This window comes from Heterodontus francisci, chromosome 16 (assembly GCF_036365525.1).
Source record: "Heterodontus francisci isolate sHetFra1 chromosome 16, sHetFra1.hap1, whole genome shotgun sequence".
Taxonomy (NCBI): Eukaryota; Metazoa; Chordata; class Chondrichthyes; order Heterodontiformes; family Heterodontidae; genus Heterodontus; species Heterodontus francisci.
Window position 1 is genome coordinate 100326631 of NC_090386.1, and position 21884 is coordinate 100348514.

General features: G+C 47.9%; 2 protein-coding genes across 2 annotated transcripts in view; one reads left to right on the forward strand and one right to left on the reverse strand.

Annotated features, from left to right (window-relative positions):
- Positions 1–21884, forward strand: part of LOC137378417 (uncharacterized) — a 576275-nt gene that overhangs the window by 194536 nt on the left and 359855 nt on the right. The window lies entirely within an intron of this gene.
- mtss1 (MTSS I-BAR domain containing 1) overlaps positions 1–21884 on the reverse strand; it is a 171527-nt gene that overhangs the window by 44439 nt on the left and 105204 nt on the right. The window lies entirely within an intron of this gene.

Consider the following 21884-nt stretch of genomic DNA (forward strand, 5'->3'; position numbering starts at 1 on the left):
CCACAGCTCACACCATAGCTAACGGGATGAAAGAGCCCAGGAACAGGCGTGTGTGGATGTAACTATATGAACCCCCAGGCTCTGCCTCCACTCCCTCACTTACAGCCAATGTTGGCTCTGCTAGTAGCATTCTCATTTCTGGGTCAGCAACTCATGGGTTCACCCCACTCCAAGTCATCAGCTAATAATCCGGGTCAAAAATCCTGGAACTTTCAACCTAACTGTTCTGGGTTCCATATTATAAAAAAGATATAGAGACACTGGAGAAGGTGCAAAACATTCACAAGGATGACACCAGAACTGAGAGGTTATAACCATCAGGAAAGACTGCTCGGGCAGGGGGTCCTTCCTCTAGAAGAGAAGGCTGAGAGGGTGACTAGATAGAGATCTTTAGGATTATGGATGAGTTGCTCAGGGTAAGCGTAGAGAAGATGTTTCCACTTGTGAAGGAGACCAAAATTAGGGGAGATAAATATAAGATACTAATAATTCCAACAGGGAACTCAGGAGAAACTTCTTTAACCAGAGAGTGGTGAGAATGTGGAACTTACTACCACAGGGAGTGGTTGATGTGAATAGTATAGTTACATTTAAGGGAAGTCTAGATGAACACGAGGGAGAAATGAACCGAAGGATATGTAGATAGAGTGAGATGAAGAGGAGTGGGAGGAGGCTCGTGTGGAGCAGAAACACCTGAACTGACTGGTTGGGCCGAATGGCTTGTTCCTGTGCTGTACATACTATGGAAGGCACTGTCGGAGCATCTTCACCACATGGACTGCAGCAGTTCAAGACGGAGGCTCATCACCACCTTCCCAAGTGCAACTAGAGATGGACAATAAATGCTGGCCTTGCAAGTAATGCCCACATCCGGAAAACGAATAGAAACATAACCTCGGCTGAAACCTCCAGTCCGATATCGAGCCACCGATCTTTGGGTGAAATATTTAACTAAGGCTCCACTTGCCAGGTCAGCTGGAGATGTGAAAGATTCCATGTCCGTTTGTGAAGAACAGCAGAGAATTCTCCTGATCTCCTGCTACCATTTCCCCTCAATTATCCACATCACTAAAAAAAAATAGGACAGATTAACTGGTCCATTCAAGTGATATTTGTGAAATGTTATTGTAGCAGAATGGCAGAATAGTTAGAAAGTAATTCATTGTGTGAAGAGTTTATGATTAGATGTCACTCCAACACAGACGAGGTTTCAGCAAGCAGTATTAACCACTCACATACGTCTTCATGACATTTCTTAGTGGACGAAGATTTTGGGAAGGTTGTAGTCAGCAGTTGCAGGCCTGCTGGTGGTTAGTCAGGCCTATCCGTGACCGGCAGATTCTCCCACAGTGGGTACAAGTGAAGGTGCTGCTGGGGGTAATTGGATCTATCCTTCTTCTCCGTTTCTCTCTCATGCTAGTTCTTCGCTCAGTCTCAAAGGTGTTGTTAGACCTCCTGATGTAGCATCTCCAGGCATCACGATCTGTGGCCTGCGTTTCCCACTGGCGATGGTCGATGTGGCACACAGAGAGGGAATTCTTCAGGGAGTCTTTGAAATGTTTGCATGGGTCCCCTCTGTTCCTTTTACCCGTGGTCAGCTCTCCATACAACACGATCTTGGGCAGGCGACTGTCGTCCATCCGGGCAACATGACCCGCCCAACACAGTTGCCTTGCAGGAGGATGGCCTCGATGCTGGTGATGTTGGCAGTTTCCAGGACTTTAATGTTTGTGATGTGGTCCTGCCAGCGGATCTTGAGGATGCTGCGGAGGCAGCGCTGATGGAAGTGCTCTAGAAGGCGTACATGATGGTGGTGAGGATTATGGCTTTGTACACTTTGAGTTTGGTCTGTGCTCTGAGGCTGTGGTTGCTCCACCCTTGTTTGTAGAGTCTGCCTAATGTACTGTTTGCTTTTGAAAGTCTATTGTCCACTTCCTTGTCTATGGTAGCATCAAATGAGATGACGCTCCCCAAATAAGTAAATTGCTTGATGGCATTGAGCTCGGTTCCCTTGATGACAATGCTTGGTTGGTCTGTATTCGTCTTGGGGTGCAGGCTGATGCAGGACTTCAATTTTCTGAAACTGATTTTTAGCTCGAAGGGCTGTGTCGCCTCGGAAAAACGTGTTGAGAATTGCTGAAAATAGAGATATGTTGTCGAAGTTTTTCGTCTTGGACTCATCAGGACAATCCGCAAGAATAACCAAAGTAAGGGAAAACAACAACTTTACATTGTACGAGAAGAAATTGCTGATTGGTTGGCAAGTGGACTCTGATAGGTAGATGGTTGTTATACATTGCGGGTCTGACTGACTGTGGGCCAGGACAGCACAGTGTTCAGCGAAAAGAAGTTCACAGATGAGTTTTTCTTGTGCCTTTATGTTGGCCTGAAGACGCCTCTCTCAGTGCAGGGTGGCACAGTGGTTAGCACCGCATGCCTCACAGCTCCAGCGACCTGGGTTCAATTCTGGGTACTGCCTGTGTGGAGTTTGCAAGTTCTCCCTGTGTCTGCGTGGGTTTCCTCCGGGTGCTCCGGTTTCCTCCCACAGCCAAAGACTTGCAGGTTGATAGGTAAATTGGCCATTATAAATTGCTCCTAGTATAGGTAGGTGGGAGGGGAATATAGGGACAGGTGAGGATGTGGTAGGAATATGGGATTAGTGTAGAATTAGTATAAATGGGTGATTAATGGTCGGCACAGACTCGGTGGGCCGAAGGGCCTGTTTCAGTCCTGTATCTCTAAATAAAAATTAAAAATAAATAAACTCCCTCCTAAGGTTTTCCGTTGCCTGCTGCAGCATCATGCTGAAAAAGATGGTGAACAGGGCTGGGGCTGGCACACATCCCTGCTTCACACCACTGGAGATACAGAAGGGAATTGCGAGGTAGCTGTTTTGCTTGACTTGTCCGTACTGATTTTCACTCACATGTAGGAGGCATAAGAAATCCCCAAACACTCCATTTAAAAAATAATGTTGAATGGGACCAGCTCCTGAGCCTTTATCAGTTTAGAGAACGTGGAACAACTGGAGCAGGGACCTGGAGCTCCGTCAATCCTGCTACAGCATTCCCAGCCTCAGCTTTTCTCTCTGTGGGGGGGCTGCCCTGTCACCTCCAGGAAGGTAGCAGAGCATGGACTGGGGCGCAGTACCAGGGGACCGAATTATCCTGCAGCCTGGGGAAGGAGTAGGGTGAATGTACTGCCTGGTGTGGCCCTGATGCAGAGCACAGAGGGTCCTGGCTTTAATCTGCAGCTGGTGCAGAGTAAGGATGGGTGAGGAGGGAAGTGGCTGAGGGTCTCTCTCCTGCCCATTCCCCAGTGACTCTGACTGGAAAGCACAAGGGGATGTCGGGTCAGGGCAGGATTGAATATGGTGACCCCACAGTTGGACAACCCTTCACTGTTGAGATTTATACATAGAGGTTAAGTGTTTGGTCGAGATATTGAGACTGTACCCAGCAAGCCAGCAAAAAAAAGTCAATCAGATTCACATGGGATCATGTTCAAATTCCATTCGATAAATGAGGACAGATGAAAAGTAAAAGGCGACTTGACTGAAACACATAAAATACTGAGGGGTCTTGACAGGGTGGATGTGGAAAGGATGTTTCCCCTTGTGGGAGAATCTAGAACCCAGGGGTCACTGTTTAAAAATAAGGGGTCGCCCATTTAAGACAGAGATGAGGAGAAATTTTTTTCTCTCAGAGGGTCCTGAGTCTTTGGAATTCTCTCCCTCAAAAAATGGTGGAAGCAGAGTCTTAAAATATTTTTAAGGCAGAGGTAGATAGATTCTTGATAAGCAAGGGGGTGAAAGGTTATTGGGGTAGGCGGGAATGTGGAGTTGAGGTTACAATCAGATCAGCCGTGGTCTTATTGAATGGTGGAGCAGGCTCGAGGGGCCGAGTGGCCTGCTCCTGATTCGTATGTACGTAGGATAAATATTTGCAGTTTTTCAGTTACTGCAGGTGAGAAATGTTCATTTGCATTTGAGAAACTAAAACTGCAGGATGAGGGGAGGTGTAGGAGGTGCTTTTCTCCCTATTCTTCTGATTTGCTGGTGATGGAAATGTGCAAAGATCAACAGCTTTAGTTGCATAAAAAGGAAACTACCCTGGTTCGCAGTGTCCCAACCTTGACCCAAACCTCTGCTCCACTTTGTGCTGTACAACACAGCTCAGGCCAGCGGGTGGCAGTGGGGAGCCACAAGCCTTGGTCACATACACCAAACTGAGTCCGTACAACCGTACAGCGCAGCCCAAAGAATTAGATGTTTTTTTTTAAAGAGATACAGCACTGAAACAGGCCCTTCGGCGCACCGAGTCTGTGCTGACCATCAACCACCCTTTTATACTAATCCTACATTAATCCCATATTCCTACATCATCCCCACCTTCCCTCAATTCTCCTACCACCTACCTACACGAGGGGCAATTTATAATGGCCAATTTACCTATCAACCTGCAAGTCTTTGGCATGTGGGAGGAAACCGGAGCACCCGGAGGAAACCCACGCAGATACAGGGAGAACTTGCAAACTCCACACAGGCAGTACCCGGAATCGAACCCGGGTCGCTGGAGCTGTGAGGCTGCGGTGCTAACCACTGCGCCGCCCATCTTTTCTCTCATTAAACTAACAATTAACTGATTCTTCGCCACAATGAGAGAAACAGCATGGCAATTACGTCCATTCAGTGACAGCCTTTATCTCAAGGGCTCTGAATGACAAAGGTGAGGATGTTTCAGCTGTACAGAGCCCTGTTTAGACTCCCCCTGGAGTAACGGTGTTCAGTTCTGGACCCCACACCTCAGGAAGGGATACTGGCTTTGGAGAGGGTGCAGTGCAGATTCACCAGAATGATACTGGGCTAAAAGGGCTGAATAGACTAGGCTTGTATTCCCTAATCGAGGTGCTTAAGAAGATTAAAGGACTCGATCAGGTCGATAAGGAAAAACATTTCCTCTGGTGGGAAAGTTCAGAACAAGGGGGCAGAATCTTAAAATTCGAGCCACACAAAGGGGAATGGAAATCTGGAACTCTCTCCCAAAACACTGTGGATTCTGGGGATCAACTGAAGCTTTGAAGGATGGTTCGATTTTATTGGGTGAGGGTATCAAGGATATGCAGCAAAAGCACCAAAACAATGGAGTTAAGGGACAGAGCAGCAATGACCTAATTTAAAGGTGCAGCAGGCTCTAGGGGATGAATGGCCTCCTCCTGTTCCTGTGTTCTCGTGGTACTTTACTTGTTCCATCTCCTTTCACCACCTCAGGCTTCAAAATAGTGCCAAGGGATCTTTTATATCCACCTGAGAGATGACGGGGCCTTGGTTTAACATCTCACCAGAAAGACTGCCCCTCAGTACTGACCCTCCGACAGTGCGGCACTCCCTCAGTACTGACCCTCCGACAGTGCGGCACTGCCTCAGTACTGACCCTCCGACAGTGCGGCACTCCCTCAGTACTGACCCTCCGACAGTGCAGCACTCCCTCAGTACTGACCCTCCGACAGTGCAGCACTACCTCAGTACTGACCTTCCGACAGTGCAGCACTCCCTCAGTACTGACCCTCCGACAGTGCAGCACTCCCTCAGTACTGACCCTCCGACAGTGCAGCACTCCCTCAGTACTGACCCTCCGACAGTGCAGCACTCCCTCAGTACTGACCCTCCGACAGTGCAGCACTCCCTCAGTACTGACCCTCCGACAGTGCAGCACTCCCTCAGTACTGACCCTCCGACAGTGCAGCACTCCCTCAGTACTGACCCTCCGACAGTGCAGCACTCCCTCAGTACTGACCCTCCGACAGTGCAGCACTCCCTCAGTACTGACCCTCCGACAGTGCAGCACTCCCTCAGTACTGACCCTCTGATAGTGCAGCTCTCCCTCAGTACATGACCCTCCGACAGTGCAGCACTCCCTCAGTACATGACCCTCCGACAGTGCAGCACCCCCTCAGTACTGACCCTCTGATAGTGCAGCTCTCCCTCAGTACATGACCCTCCGACAGTGCAGCACTCCCTCAGTACATGACCCTCCGACAGTGCAGCACTCCCTCAGTACATGACCCTCCGACAGTGCAGCACTCCCTCAGTACATGACCCTCCGACAGTGCAGCACTCCCTCAGTATATGACCCTCCAACAGTGTGGCTCCCCCTCAGTACTGACACTGGGAGTGTCAACCTGGAATTTGTGCTCAAGCCTCTGGAGTGGGACCTGAACCCATGCAGTGGTTAGGGAAGAGCAATTCGACCATGGTAGCATCACAGTCTGATCTTATCTGATCTCGTCATCACTCAGTATGCACATGCGTATCCGCCTGCAGCAAGTGCGTGGGTGCAAATCTCAGGTTTCAGCCTGGTAGACACAGTGGGTAATATTAGCTCCGGACTAACTGGGCAGGGAGCAGGAATCAAAGGCGAAACCCTCGAAATTGTGTGGCTCAGTAAGGCAGCAGACAGAGCCTGTACACCAAGAGTTATCAACACCGTTTTTAAATAAGAGTTTTCATCTCGTAATCGCAGGAACACCCATCATGTGACTAAAAATATTTGTGGAGTTGCTGAGTCAGAACAGGAGTCCAACCAGCGACTGACTGTTATTCCACAGATTTCTACATGAAATATAGTGAAAAATGTTGACCAACTGCCCAGTGAGATCTGTGTGCATGCAGCTAACCTACCCACTTAGTAGGGTATTAACCTGTGAGTGAGTTTGGTCTCCTGAATAACTGAGCTTAAGAATTTATAGCAATCATTCTCAAACACATGCTGCAAACTTCAAGCTACTGCGTCCTTGTTCAGTTACTAAACCCCACCCATCTCAACTGATTCATTCCTTCATGAAACGCACAGGAAATTATCATTTGTGCTTTTATAGGCACAATATTTCAAAGTCGCTCTCACAATCAATGAGTTTATGGCATCCCACAAACAATGGAAGGAATCAACAGTTAATCTGCTTACTGGGCAGGACTCACACAATATCTCCTTCATCTGCAAATATTGCTGAGGGATCTTTAATATTCACCTGAACAAACAGACAGGCCTCTGTTTAACTACACAGCACTTCTCCATCCCAACACATCCCACTCCACCCGCCCTCCCTCCCAGGACCCCACAGCTGTGTGGAGTTTGCAAGTTCTCCCTGTGTCTGCGTGGGTTTTCTCCGGGTGCTCCGGTTTCCTCCCACAAGCCAAAAAAGACTTGCAGGTTGGTAGGTAAATTGGCCATTATAAATTGTCACTAGTATAGGTAGGTGGTAGGGAAATATAGAGACAGGTGGGGATGTTTGGTAGGAATATGGGATTAGTGCAGGATTAGTATAAATGGGTGGTTGATGTTCGGCACAGACTCGGTGGGCCGAAGGGCCTGTTTCAGTGCTGTATCTCTAATCTAATCTAATCTAATCAGCTCCATCCTCCCTCAGTCCCATGCTGCCAAGGAAAGGGAGAGAATGGGAGTGGCAACAAAAGCTTTGGTTAAAGAATGGGGTATTTAGGGCCGGAAAGGTTTAGAGAGGGAACTCTGCAGATTAGGGCTCAGAGGCATGACAGTGCCACATGATCGTGGGTGAAAGATGGGGAGAATGGAGTATCTGGGAGAAGATTATGGAGAGTCTTGGATTTAACTGGATTGGAGGATTAACATTGGCTGGCTGAAATTCCCAGTCCTCAGGAGAGCCAGCAGCTGCAGGGAGAAGCTGAGTTCCTTTACAGCACTGCTTGTGGGTCAAGAGGAGCAGTTCGCTTCCTCCTGGTGACCCCCACCCACACCAAGCTCCCCCACCATCACACTCTCCCATCAACAAGCCACCCCCCCAACCCCTATACAAAGGTCCCTGGAATCGGAAATTGGACCCTCTCCCTTGGGATTGGGACGGGACATCGGGTCCAGTTGTTCCTGCAGCCTGCTCCCCAACTGACTGGAAGACAAACCAGCCAATCAAGCTGACTCCAAGGGGGGAACCAGTCAGGGACTAAACTTACACACTCTGGAGTTGAAAGTTCACACAGGGGACAGAGGAAACTCGGACTTCCAGGTCTCCAGTTAGAAAACTCCACCCCTCCTGCCTACGTAACCCCCCCCCCCCCCCCCCCCCACCACCCCGGGCCCCTCGGTTAATAGCCAGGCCAAAGAGACAGAGTTAAATTGACTGGGGAGCAGAGACTGAGTGTGAATCAGAGAGATTGGGAGGTGGGGGGTGAGGGACAGGATAAAATTGGGCTGAGATAAACAGTTTCTCCTGACAAAGGCTTGGCTAAAGGTTTCAGTGGTGAATTAAGAATCTTTCATCATACTTAAGTATGCTGGATATTGTCACAATATGTAGAGTCCGTTCACAATGAATATCTTGCCAGTTACTAACTGCTGCTTATCTCTGCACTCACTAGTAATGCAACACACTCAACAAAGGAAAATGCAATAACTGAAGAGAGATTGCATTGTTCTGAGACATAACCTTTACCCTATAGAGGATATGAGCTTGTGTGACACAGTCAGCCTGCTTGTGATTAAGCTCTGATCTCCTGCGGGTCGGGTGAATCTATCCCCCTCACCTTAAATTATTCTGTGACATTTCTGGTGCTGATCCCTCCAGGGAATAGTTTGGTGTTTAAAGGGATATCAGTTTCACATTCTCAGAAATGCTGCTCCCTTTATGATAAAACTACCCCACGGATCAAAGCCCATTCAAAAATCCATCCCTCTCCCTCACACAAATCTTTCAGGGTAGATAATAATTGAACGTAGGCTTCTAATCTCGATTCTCTTTCAAATGAGACGTTAAACCGAGGCCCCGTCTGCCCTCTCAGGTGGATGTAAAAGATCCCACAGCCACAATTTCGAAGAGCAGCTTGGGGAGGGACTTTTCCGCAGTGACCTGGGGCCAATATTTATCCCTCAACCAACAAACACAGATGATCTGATCATTATCACATTGCAGTTTGTGGGATCTTGCTGTGTGCAAATTGGCTGCTGCGTTTTCTACATTACAACAGTGACTACACTTCAAAAGTACTTCATTGGCTGTAAAGTGCTTTGGGATGTCATGTTGTGAAAGGTGTTATATAAATGCAGCTCATGGTGGGAGCGTGGGGTGGGACAGTTGCAGGTCAGATAATGAAACCCCGGGGAATATGTCCAACTGGAGTTGCCAACCCCACTCGTTCCAAGGCAAGTGCAGACAGCCTCTCCAACACTCTGCCACTGCTGCGGGTTCAGCAACCTTGACTCACACTTCTGGGCGAATTAAAGACAAAATTGCATTTACATCATTACTGCCGATTTTAAAATGCTTCATAATGATCAGCAGCCCTGACTAAAACTCAAATAATTGCAGCAACAAAAGCCAAGAAACAGAGACATATTTCAATGATGAAGGATAAATACCCGCCAAGACACGAGAGAGAATTCCCTTGCTCTTCTTTCAGCTGTGGCTATGGGCTTGTTTATGCCCAGAGAGGGCAGACAGGGCATCAATTTAACAATAGTATCTCAACAGTGCGGCACTCCCTCAGTACTGACCCTCTGACAGTGTGGCACTCCCTCAGTACTGACCCTTAGACTGTGCGGCACTCCCTCAGTGCTGACCTTCCGACTGTGCGGCACTCCCTCAGTGCTGGCCTTCCGACTGTGCGGCACTCCCTCAGTGCTGGCCTTCCGACAGTGCGGCACTCCCTCAGTGCTGGCCTTCCGACAGTGCGGCACTCCCTCAGTGCTGGCCTTCCGACAGTGCGGCACTCCCTCAGTGCTGGCCTTCCGACAGTGCGGCACTCCCTCAGTGCTGGCCTTCCGACAGTGCGGCACTCCCTCAGTGCTGGCCTTCCGACAGTGCGGCACTCCCTCAGTGCTGGCCTTCCGACAGTGCGGCACTCCCTCAGTGCTGGCCTTCCGACAGTGCGGCACTCCCTCAGTGCTGGCCTTCCGACAGTGCGGCACTCCCTCAGTGCTGGCCTTCCGACAGTGCGGCACTCCCTCAGTGCTGGCCTTCCGACAGTGCAGCACTCCCTCAGTACTGACCCTCCGACAGTGCAGCACTCCCTCAGTACTGACCCTCCGACAGTGCAGCACTCCCTCAGTACTGACCCTCCGACAGTGCAGCACTCCCTCAGTACTGACCCTCCGACAGTGCAGCACTCCCTCAGTACTCGAGCGTCAGTCTAGATTACAAGTTCAGTTCTAGCTGTAGCTCAAGCACTCACACTTGGAGGAGAATTGGAACCAACTCCCCCACGATTACATTATTGATAAGATGCAGCTGGAATTCATCTCGAACAGGGTGAATACTTTTTATTCGTTCATGGGATGTGGGCGTCACTGGCCAGGCCAGCATTTATTTCCCATCCCTAACTGCCCTCGAGAAGGTGGTGGTGAGCTGCCTTCTTGAACCGCTGCAGCCCATGCAGGGAACATAAAAACTGTCTGTAAAAGTTTCTATAGGTATGTGAAGAGAAATAGATTGGTGAAGACAAATGTAGGTCCCTTACAGTCAGAAACATGGGAATTTATTATGGGGAAGAAAGAAATGGCTGACCAACTAAATGCATACTTTGGTTCTGTCTTCACAAAAGAGGACACAAATATACCAGAAATGTTGGGGAACACAGGGCTTAGTGAGAGGGAGGGACTGAAAGAAATCAGTATTAGTTGGGGAAATTGATGGGATTGAAGGCCGATAAATCCCCAGGGCCTGATGGTTTGCATCCCAGAGTACTTAAGGAAGTGGCCCTAGAAATAGTGGATGCATTGGTGGTCATCTTCCAAGATTCTATAGACTCTGGAACAGTTCCTACAGATTGGAGGGTAGCTAATGTAACCCCACTATTTAAAAAGGGAGATAGAGAGAAAGCAGGGAATTATAGACCAGTCAGCCTGGCGTCCGTAGTGGGGAAAATTCTAGAGTCCATTATCAAAGATTTTATAGCAGAGCACTTGGAGAACAGTGGTAGAATCAGACAGAGTCAGCATGGATTTACAAAAGGGAAATCATGCTTGACAAATCTACGAGAATTCTTCAAGGATGTAACTAGTAGAGTTGAAGAGGGGGAGCCAGTGGATGTGGTTTATTTGGACTTCAAAGACTTTCGACAAAGTCCCACATAAGAGATTAGCATGTAAAATTAAAGCACATGGGATTGAGGGTAGTGTATTGCGATGGATAGAAAATTGGTTGGCGGACAGGAAACAAAGAGTAGGGATAAATGGGTCTTTTTCTGAATGGCAGGCAGTGACTAGTGGGGTACCGCTGGGATCGGTGTTAGGACCCCAGCTATTCACAATATATATTAATGATTTAGATGAGGGAACTAAATGTAATATTTCCAGATTTGCAGAAGACACAAAACTGGGTGGGAGGGTGAGTTATGAGCAAGATGCAGAGAGGCTTCAGGGTGATTTGGACAAGTTGAGTGAGTGGGCAAATGCATGGCAGATGCAGTATAATGTGGATAAATGTGAGGTTATCCACTTTGGTAGCAAAAACAGGAAGGCAGATTATCTGAACGGCTATAAACTGAGGGAGGGGAATATGCAGTGAGACCTGGGTGTTCTCGTACACTAGTCGCTGAAGGTAAGCATGCAGGTCCAACAGGCGGTAAAAAAGGCAAATGGTATGTTGGCCTTCATAGCGAGAGGATTCGAGTACAGGAGCAGGGATGTCTTGCTGCAATTATACAGGGCCTTGGTGAGGCCGCACCTGGAATATTGAGTGCAGTTTTGGTCTCCTTATCTGAGGAAGGATGTTCTTGCTATAGAGGGAGTGCAGCAAAGGTTTACCAGACTGATTCCTGGGATGGCGGGACTGACGTATAAGGAGAGATTGAGTTGGTTAGGATTATATTCGCTGGAGTTCAGAAGGGGGGATCTCATAGAAACCTATAAAATTCTAACAGGACTTGACAGGGTAGATGCAGGAAGAATGTTCCCGATGGTGGGGAGTTCAGAACCAGGGGTCATAGCCTAAGGATACGGGGTAAACCTTTCAGGACTGAGATGAGGAGAAATTTCTTCACCCAGAGAGTGGTGAGCCTGTGGAATTCGCTACCACAGAAAGCAGTTGAGGCTAAAACATTGTATGTTTTCATGAAGGAATTAGATATAGCTCTTGGGGTGAAAGGGATCAAAGTGTATGGGGAGAAAGCAGGAACAGGTTACTGAGTTGGATGATCAGCCATGATCATAATGAATGGCGGAGCAGGCTCGAAGGGCCGAATGGCCTACTCCTGCTCCTATTTTCTATGTGGGTAGGTACACCCACAGTGCTGTTAGGAAGGGAGTTCCAGGATTTTGACCAGCGACAGTGAAGGAACGGCGATGTAGTTCCAATAATACTTGATATGTCGTAAGCATAAAGCAGCCCAGATTCTCGTGGTGTGAGTAGGTGAGAGGTTTTAGGGACCACTACTCTGATTAAATCCGAGTTTAAATCAAGAGGAGCAATGGTTTAATTATTCACATATTCAACAGCCCTTTAAGACAGGCAAGAATTTGGAACAGGCTAATTATGTTGGATTACTGGTGTGTGGATTATTTAAATAATCTCATGGTTAAAATCAGATGTGGGTTTTTTTCAATGTTTTCTGAGCGGTGTCATGTGTGAGATCACAGGATCCCACCTCCCTGCCGACCTGTAAACAGGCCCCACACTGCTGACTCCACTGCTTCACAACAAGGAACCCAGCTTTTCCACGGAACATTCTGGGCTGTTTGTGCAGGGTAGCAGTGCAGCCGTTGGTGTAAAAGGTCTGCAGCTGCCTAATCGGTTACCGTAACAACCACATTCCAACAGAGAGACATCCAGCATCATCTGTGCACACATTACAGTTGGGGGATGTCTCGTCGCCTGCTTTTGAACACCAAGCCCCGGACTCAATAACAGAACACTCCCTTTCTCTCCCGCCAGGCTCAGGCTACCCCTGCACAGGGCAGCAGACTGGCTCTCCCAATGCTCGGCCTATCTTCAACCTCCCAAACTTCCAACAGCTTTCACAATTATGTCGAATTACTGAGAAATAACAACACAGAAACAAGCTGTTTGGCCCCACTAGTCCCTGTTTCCCCCTCCACACCAGCAGGTTATTGTACTATTTCCATTCTGCTTTAACTCCACTTCCCAAAGCTCCTATCTGCTCTGGAATGCTGTCTCTGCTTCCATCACTGAGCAATAAGAACCATCAGCCTGTCTTAGGTTATTCACCCACAACAAACTGACAGGCCCTGCTCCCAGTTTCCAAAAATAATTCTCAGGGTTTTGTCTCCATTGACCTTGCTGCAGTCTTCCCTGTGCTAATTGTCCTGTGAAGAACTTCCCCACATCAGCCTGGAAGCAGTGTCTCTCATCCTACAGTTATGGCTGAATTTGGCCCTTTCTCCCTCATATACTCGACTCAGTTATCTTCATTCAGGAGCAAATCTTCTGTGTCTTTATGAAGAAGCTGCCATTCCCCAAGGGTCAGCCTATTTCCACAAACTGTCAAACACAACCCAGGACGGGGCAGCCGCCCTCCACAGCCAGGACGGGGCAGCCAGGACGGGGCAGCCGCCCTCCACAGCCAGGACGGGGCAGCCGCCCTCCACAGCCAGGACGGGGCAGCCGCCCTCCACAGCCAGGACGGGGCAGCCGCCCTCCACAGCCAGGACGGGACACAGGTTGCATGCTCCACATTTGCAGGTTCTAACTCGAGGCTACTCACTGATAGTTTTCTCTTACTTGCACAAACTAAATTTTTTTTAAAACTTAGGTGCGTTGGGACAACCTGAGATCAGGAAGGCGCTATATTAATGCAAGTCTTTCATTTTACAACTTCGAACGTACAGCACAGGAACAGGCCATTCGGCCCTACAGGTCTGTGCTGGTGTTTATGCTCCACATGAGCCTCGTCCCAGCCCACTTCATCAGCACATCAAACATTATTTTAGAAAACAGACATTAAAGTGAATGCAAAATTCTCTTCCTCTCACAAATGACATAAACTAAGTAATTGGGGAATCTCTAATTGTTGACCCACCCCAGTGATCCCTGGTCTGCAGACATCCATCTTCCTGCTGACACTCTTCCCAAGGTGGCTCGAGGGCAGCTTCCTTGAGGTTAGTGTGAACACTCTAAACATCTGGTGCTCCATCCATTCCAACACACCAATATCATAAAAACCACTCACTTGGCAACAACCCTTCTGTATTTTACACGTATTATCTTTGCACATCTATATTTCTCCACCTTCTCTGCAAGGTGTTGACTGTCACTGGGTTCTCGTCCATGACCCCAGCCAGGCCCCTCCTCTAACTATTCAACACACACAAGCTGAATCGCTAAATATCTGCAGCTAATAGGCCCATGGGTATGAAAGATCACACGGCACGATTCTGAAACAAGTTCTCACCAGTGTCCTCGGCCAATATTTATTCATCAGCCAACATAAAATGAAAGACTTGGATTTATATAGCGCCTTCATAACCTCAGCCTGTCCCAAAGTGATTAAGTACTTTTGAAGTGTAGTCACTGTTGTGTTGCATGAAACAGCAGCCAATTTGCGCACAGCAAAATCCCACAAACAGCAATGTGATGATGACCAGATAACCTGTTTCAGTGATGTCGGTTGAGGGATAAATATTGATCAGGACTCGGGGAGGACTCCTCTCCTCTTCTTTGAAGTAGAGCCATGGGATATTTTAGGGCTGATGGGACCTTGATTTCACACCTCATCTGAAAGACTGCACCTCTGACTATGCAGCATTCCCTTAGTGCTGTACTGGAAGTGTCAGCCTGGATTCTGTGCTCAAGTCTCTGGAGTGCAGCTTGAAAGCAAGCTCATGGAAGGTGTCACATAAACACAAGTTCTTGAAAAGGTTGGGTTCCCAAACTCAGCAGCCGAAGGGTTAATTCTATCAGGCAGTGGAGTTTCTGATCAGCTCTGTATGAACTGACTAGTCCTGTTTCACCAGCTGAGACATTCTTTTCCAGTTCACCCTTCAAGGCAGTACAATAAGCAGCGGGTCTGGTTACACCGGGCTTTCTGTCCAACGCTCTCTATTGCTCTTTGTAAAAGTTTGTCTCGTTAATGTGTGACCTTTTCAGATCTCAATGACTTTACAGAGGAAAATATATAAACACGATAGCCATTTCCTTTAATCTCCACATCAAGAAGCAAACTCATTTATCTATCAAAGCACCAATCACTGCCACTTCCTTCAACTTAAGAACAAATTATTAATGAAAAACTTCCAGGATGGTCCAGTTTGGGTCCATTTTTCATACCAGCAGAGCTCAGAGCCATGGCTGATGTATTGGAAGGAGCTGATACTCTTGGACTAAAAGCCCACCACAGTAAATGCCTCATCACACTCAGTGCTAACACTCTGGTCTCTGAGTCACAAGGTTGTGGGTTCAAGTCCAAATTCCAGAGACCTGATCCATAATCATAATCTGAGACATAATCCAGCCCGACGCTCCCAGTGCCGTACTGAGGGGGTGCCTCGATCCAGCCCGACACTCCCAGTGCCGTACTGAGGGGGGTGCCTCGATCCAGCCCGACACTCCCAGTGCCGTACTGAGGGGGGTGCCTCGATCCAGCCCGACACTCCCAGTGCCGTACTGAGGGGGTGCCTCGATCCAGCCCGACACTCCCAGTGCCGTACTGAGGGGGGTGCCTCGATCCAGCCCGACACTCCCAGTGCCGTACTGAGGGGGTGCCGTGATGTTGGAGGTGTCATCTTTTGGATGAAACATTTAACCGAGGCCCCATCTGCCCTCTCAGGTGGATCTCACAACACTATTTGAAGAGTTGGGAGTTCTCCCCAGGGTCCTGGCTAAATTATCCACTCATTTACTGATTTGCAGTTTGTGGCAGCTGCTGTGCACAAAGTGATTGCTGTGTGTTTTTATTCTTTCATGGGATGTGGGCATCGCTGGCGAGGCCAGCATTTATCATCCATCCCTATTTGCCCTTGAGAAAGTGGTGGTGAGCTGGTGTAGGTACACCCACAGTGCTGTTAGGAAGGGATGGAACCCAAAGTGAGTGTCACTGAGCAGGTTATTGCTGAGCAAGTGCCGCTTGATGGCACTGTTGATGACACCTTCCATCACTTTACTGATGATTGAGAGTAGGCTGATGGGGCGGTAATTGTCCGGGTTGAACTTGTCCTGCTTTTTGTGTACAGGACATACCTGGGCAATTTTCCACATTGCAGGGTAGATGCCAGTGTTGTTACTGTACTAGAACAGCTTGGCTTGGGGTGCGGCAAGTTCTGGAGCACAGGTCTTCAGTACTATTGCCGGAATATTGTCAGGGCCCATAGCTTTTGCAGTATCCAGTGTCTTCAGTCGTTTCTTGATATCACGTGGAGTGAATCGAATTGTCTGAAGTCTGGCATCTGTGATGCTGGGGACTTCAGGAGGAGGCCGAGATGGATCATCCACTCAGCACTTCTGGCTGAAGATTGTTGCAAATGCTTCTCCCTTATCTTTCGCACTGATGTGCTGGGCTCCCCCATCATTGAGGATGGGGATATTTGTGGAGCCACCTCCTCCAGTTAGTTTTTTAATTGTCCACCACCTTTCACGACTGGATGTGGCAGGACTGCAGAGCTTAGATCTGATCCATTGGTTATGGGATCGCTTAGCTCTGTCTATTGCATGCTGCTTATGCAGTTTGACACGCAAGTAATCCTGTGTTGTAGCTTCACCAGGTTGACACCTCATTTTGAGGTATGCCTGGTGCTGCTCCTGTCATGCCCTCCTGCACTCTTCATTGAACCAGGGTTTGTCTCTTGGCTTGATGGTAATGGTAGAGTGGGGGATATGCTGGGCCATGAGGTTACAGATTGTGGTTGAGTACAATTCTGCTGCTGCTGATGGCCCACAGCGCCTCATGAATGCCCAGTTTTGAGTTGCTCGATCTGTTCGAAATCTATCCCATTTAGCATGGTGATAGTGCCACACAACACGAAGGACGGTATCCTCAATGTGAAGGTGGGACTTCGTCTCCACAAGGACTGTGCGATGGTCACTCCTACCAATACTGTTATGGACAGATGCATCTGCGGCAGGCAGATTGGTGAGGACGAGGTCAAGTATATTTTTCCCTCTTGTTGGTTCCCTCACCACCTGCCGCATACCCAGTCTAGCAGCTAATTCCTTTAGGACTCGGCCAGTAGTGGTGCTACCAAGCCACTCTTGGTGAACATTGAAGTCCCCCACCCAGAGTACATTCTGTGCCCTTGCCACCCTCAGTGCTTCCTCCAAGTACTGTTCAACATGGAGGAGTACTGAGTCATCAGCTGAGGGAGGGCAGTAGGTGGTAATCAGCAGGAGGTTTCTTTGCCCATGTTTGACCTGATGCCTTGAGACTTCATGAGGTCCAGAGTCAATGTTGAGGACTCCCAGGGGAACTCCCAGGGCAACTGTGTCGCCACCTCTGGTGCTTTTAACTCATATCTCTGACTCAATACTCCGGGTGTCTGTATTAATAGTCCAGTAACATTACCGCCATGCTAACATTTCCTACATTATAACAGTGACTACACTTCAAAAGTAGGTCATTTGTTGTGAACCCCTTTGGTGGGGGAGGATTGTGGAGGGGAGAGGGAAGAGGAGAGGTCTGAAATCTGTCAGGAAGAGGGAAGGTTTCCTTTGCTCATTGTTTATGTGAGATCAGAAACACTTTCTAAATGACGGCCATAAAATCTTCAACGGAATCGTGTCAAAAGGAAACATTTCCCTTTCTTTCTTTTCTGAACACTCTCATTTCAGTCCAATTTCTCCAACTCAATAATTTCAGTGACTCTTGTGTAATGTTCAGCTTCACTCTCTGGCTAATCGTGACCTGTGACAGGTCAGTGTGGACACACTCCAAGATGGTCTGTCACAAGCTGCAGCTCACTCGATTCCAGGTATTGAAATGAGCCTTGTGTCCCGTGTCACACCACACTCCTCGTGTCCCGTGTCACACCACACTCCTCGTGTCCCGTGTCACACCACACTCCTCGTGTCCCGTGTCACACCACACTCCTCGTGTCCCGTGTCACACCACACTCCTCGTGTCCCGTGTCACACCACACTCCTCGTGTCCCGTGTCACACCACACTCCTCGTGTCCCGTATCACACCACACTCCTCGTGTCCCGTATCACACCACACTCCTCGTGTCCCGTATCACACCACACTCCTCGTGTCCCGTATCACACCACACTCCTCGTGTCCCGTATCACACCACACTCCTGGCCTTTCCAGCTGCTTCCAGTTATTTGTTGGTTCCTTTCCTGGGGAGGCAGGGCCATCGTGGCAATGTCACTGGACTAGTAATGCAGAGGCCCAGGCTAATGCTGTGGGGACACGGGTTAAAATCCCACCACGGCAGTTGGTGGAATTTGAATTTAATTCATTCATTTAAAAAAAAAAATCTGTAATTGAAAGTTCGTCTCAGTAACAGTGCCATGGAACTATCATTGATTGTTGTAAAAATCAATCTGGTTCACTAATGTCCTTTAGGGAAGGAAATCTGCCGTCCTTACCTGGTCTGGCCTACATGTGACTCCAGACCCACAGCAATGTGGTTAACTCTTAATTGCCCTCTGAAATGGCCTAGCAAGACACTCGGTTCAAGGGCATTTAGGGAATGGGCAACAAATGCTGGCCTTGCCAGCGACGCCCACATCTCATGAAAGAATTTAAAAATATTGAATCTGATGGAAGCCAAGTATTTTCCTGCATTCTGGAAATGCTCCTGGAATTTCAAGCCCATTTCCCAAAGCACTTCTGGAAATTGCTGCAGTTTCTTATTTCAAACGTTTGTGTCCCTTCCCGAAGCCCATCATTATCATCCTACAGAGAGGCTTACTGTGGGCGGGGACAGACACAGATAATTCAACTTGTGGTCTTAAAGGGGACTCACATGAAAATATGATTAGTGAACTATATTGGGAGTGGGAGAGGCAGGGAACAGCTGTCAATGACATTGTGTGGATTTGTATCATGTGTCACACACAGATTGTAAAGGCAAACTGAAAGCTTTCGCACAAGGACAGCATTTGAGGAGTCATAACATGGTCTATTACACCAGTGGAAAGCTGCAGAGTGAAAAATGTGCTTCCTGTGCTCACAATCTGCTCAGAATCACTCAGCATTCCCAGCACCAGTATTCCATCCTGGTATCTCAGGTGTTAAGCCTTACAGAGTGGAGGGACCTCACTAAGGATCCCGATCAATGACGAGCAAGCCATCTTGAGAGTGGACATCCGATAAGAGTGTCAGTTGTGGGACCTTCCACAGCCCTGGCCCAGTCCGCCAACATTCCTGATCCAGTCAAAGACATGAAGATGTGTCACATGTGCAGGAAGCTGGGGTCTTTTCCAAGCTGTGGATCAGATAAGGCAGCAAGATTTGACAAATGTAGCGAGCTCAGCACCACAACACAGGATACCGAGCACACTGCACGACTGCTGGCTCCTGAGAAATGATTTCATGTTTCTCATATCCACTCTTCCTTACCCCCAACACCTGCAAACAGAGTTTTCAAAGGGCCAATGGAATTACAGCGTTTATCGCAAGGGGACTGGAAAGCAAAGAGGAGGAAGTGACGCCTCAGCTCTGGTTAGATTCCAGGTACAACAGCCACGTTCACTTCTGGCCACCTCAGGAAGGATATATTGGGCACAGACAGGGTGCAGTGCAGATTCACCAGAACGATACCGAGGCTGAAAGGGTTAAATTATGAGGACAGGTTGCACAGACTACACTGTGTGGAGGATTAAGGGGTGATCTAATCGAGGGGTTTAAGATGATTAAAGGATTCAATCGGGACGATAGAGAGAAACTATTTCCTCTGGTGGGGGGGAATCCAGAACAAAGGGGCAGAACCTTATAATTCGAGCCAGGCTGTTCAGGGGTGATGTCAGGAAGCACTTCTTCACACAAAGGGGAGTGGAAATCTGGAACTCTCTCCCCCAAAATGCTATAGATGCTGGGGCTTTCAAGTCTGAGATTAATTGATTTTTGTTGGTAAGAGTATTGAGGGATATGGAGGAAAGGTGGGTAAATGGAGCCGAGGTACAGATCAGCCACAGTCTAAATGAAGGAACAGCTCGAGGGGCTGAACGGCCTCCTCCTGTTCCTAATGTTTTCAACATCAATGCGCTGGAATAAAATGTAGAAACACAATATTAGGAACTGTTAGACCAGTTCCAAACCAATTCAGCAATTTATAGATGCTGGTTATTCCAAAAAAGACCAAGTGCATACTAGGGTGAATACCTCTTTTCATTTCCACCATATCACATTCCCGACCTGAACACACAGTTTATGTTTCTGTGCACACCTGAGCTTGTACAGTTTTCTCAGTTATAGGAACATAAGGAATAGGAGCAGGAGTAGACCATTCGGCCCATCGAGCCCGCTCCGTCATTCAATATGATCATGGCTGATCTTGGGCTTCAACTCCACTTTCCTGCCCACTCCCTCATAATCCCTGGATTCCTTAGTGTCCAAAAGATTATTAATCTCAAATATACTCAACAACTGGGCATCCACAGCTCTCTGGGGCAGAGAATTCCAAAGATTCACAACCCAGAGTGAAGAAATGTCTCCTCATCTCAGTCCTAAATAATCAACTCCTTACCCTGAAACTGTGATCCCATGTTGTAGATTCCCCAGACACGGGAAACATTTTCTCAGCATCTACCAATCCCTAGCCATCTAAGAATTTTATACGTTTCAACGAGGCCCCCTCACATGCCTCTAAACCCCAGAGAATAATGACCCATTCTACTCAATCTCTTCTGACAGAACAGCTCTCCTATCCCAAGACTCAATCTAGTGAGCCTTCGCTGCACCCTCTGCAAGGCAAATATATCCTTCTTTAGGCAAGGAGACCAAAACTGTACATAGTACTCCAGGTGTGGTCTCACCAATGCCCCATACAGTTGGAGGTATCCTACTGTTGCAAGGCCACTTTGTACCATTAATCACCGCATCAATCTCTAACAGCTACGTCCAAAAAGCTGGTGTCTTTTGTTTACAAATTCCTCGCAGGAGGTGAGCGGGGTGTGGGGTGGGGGTGGTGCGATGTCTATCACTTCATGCTGCATTGCACTGGAAACATCACCTGGCCCGATTTCAAATGTGAAAAACTGGCCATTCGACTTTGCAAAGTGAGGGCGAGCTGACATCTGTAACTTGCACAGCACTTCACAAAGAGTAAATAAATTACTCTGAAATACATTCACTTCAAGGTAATTTATTGTAGGCAAATACTGTACATAACCATTTTGTGTACAGCAAGATTCCACAAACAGCAATGAGTACAATGACCAGTTAATCCGTTTTGGTGGCACTACTTGTGAGAGATGGTCCCTTTCTGCAATCTAAACTTGTCTGAAGTTATGCTGTGGGCCTTGAACCCACAATCTTCCAACTGAGTGCTAACTGAGTTAGGTTTAGTATTATGCAATGAGAAAGGGCAAATGAGAAATTAATAACCTTGCTGTAAAGGAGCCATTAGGAAATAGTGACCACAATATGACAGAATTCTACATTAAGTTTGAAAGCAATATACTTCATTCTGAAACTAGGGTCTTAAATCTGAACAAAGGAAACTACGATGGTATGAGGGGCAAGTTGGCTCAGTGGATTGGGAAAATACATGAACAGATTTGACAGTAGACAGGCAATGACTAGTATTGAAAGAAGTATTACACGGGTTACAACAAATATACATTCCTCTCAGACATAAAAATCCCAACAGGAAAGGTGAATCAACCGTGGCTAACAAAAGTAGTTAAGGATTGCATTAGGTTAAAGGAAGTGGCTTATAAGGTTGCCAGAAAAAGTGGTAAGCCTGATGATTGGGAGAAAATTTAGAATCCAGCAAAGGAGGATCAAGAAACTGAGAAAGGGAAA